At 32.7% G+C, this 1,012-nt stretch overlaps 1 protein-coding gene across 1 annotated transcript in view; it reads left to right on the top strand.

The window, feature by feature from the left end:
* Positions 1–652: 652 nt before the first annotated feature.
* Positions 653–1,012, top strand: part of LOC106472194 (neugrin-like) — a 20,957-nt gene continuing 20,597 nt past the window's right edge. Inside the window, exon 1 of the mRNA XM_013932820.2 lies at positions 653–659. The gene's annotated coding sequence lies outside the window, so the exon portion shown is untranslated. The remainder of the gene's footprint in view (positions 660–1,012) is intronic.

Genomic DNA, 1,012 nt, shown 5'->3' on the forward strand with positions numbered 1-1,012 from the left:
ATCTTCAGCTAAGACAGTTTTATTTTTCTATTAGGATTGTTTGCCTCTGGAATAGGTTCCCTTTGGATGTTGTGGAGGCAGTACATTTAAGTGAGTTTTAAGAGAAAGCTTGATAACTATATGAATTATAAGGGCTGGCTTTAAGATTTTTATTTTTTCAAATTTATTTATATAATAGTTTTAGTTTAGTTTAGAGGATGGGACAGCCATGATGGACCAATAGGTCCATTGTTATCTCTAAACATTATATTATGTTATTTATTGCCCAATTTACCAAATAATCCAAGTCCTTTTGTAAAGCAGCAGTATCCTACTCACTTCCAGCAATATTCAAAACTGTAATATCATCAGAAAATTTAAATAACTTATTGACCCTTTCTTCATTTATGTCATTGATGTAAATCAAAAATAGCAAAGGTCCTAACAATAAGTCCTGAGATACCTCACTTGTGACATTTATAACAATTCTCTGCTTTCTTCCACTCAGCCAGTTTTCTATCTAGTAAACCAACTTATCCCCCCACACCTACAGAGATAACTTTTTTAACAAGCATTTTATGTGGCACCTTGGTTAAATGTTATCTGAAAATACAGATACACCCAATCCATGTGTGTACCATCATCTTCATAAGCAGTAATGTATTCAAAGAATGTCAAAGGTTTGTGAAAACCTGCTGACTATCCAACAAAATTTTAAACTTGTTAAATGATTCTGCAAAGCACTGTTTATTAGACTTACAAAAACTTTTCCCACCACTTATGTAAGACTAATAGGCCTATAATTACTGAGACAGTTCTTATCACCTCCCTTGAAAAGAGGAGTAACATTAACCAACTTCCAGTCATCTGGCGCTTGCTCACTATTAAAGGATTTATAAAAAAAAATAGCATCTGGCTCACATATCCAATCTTTAACCTCCTTCAAAACCCTTGGGGAATTATTATCTGACTTAGGAGCTTTATCATTCTTTAAACTTCCCAATTTTTTTCTTAACAAACTTAAAGTTAATGT

This window comes from Limulus polyphemus, unplaced genomic scaffold (genome assembly GCF_000517525.1).
Source record: "Limulus polyphemus unplaced genomic scaffold, Limulus_polyphemus-2.1.2 Scaffold5150, whole genome shotgun sequence".
In the NCBI taxonomy this organism is placed as follows: Eukaryota; Metazoa; Arthropoda; class Merostomata; order Xiphosura; family Limulidae; genus Limulus; species Limulus polyphemus.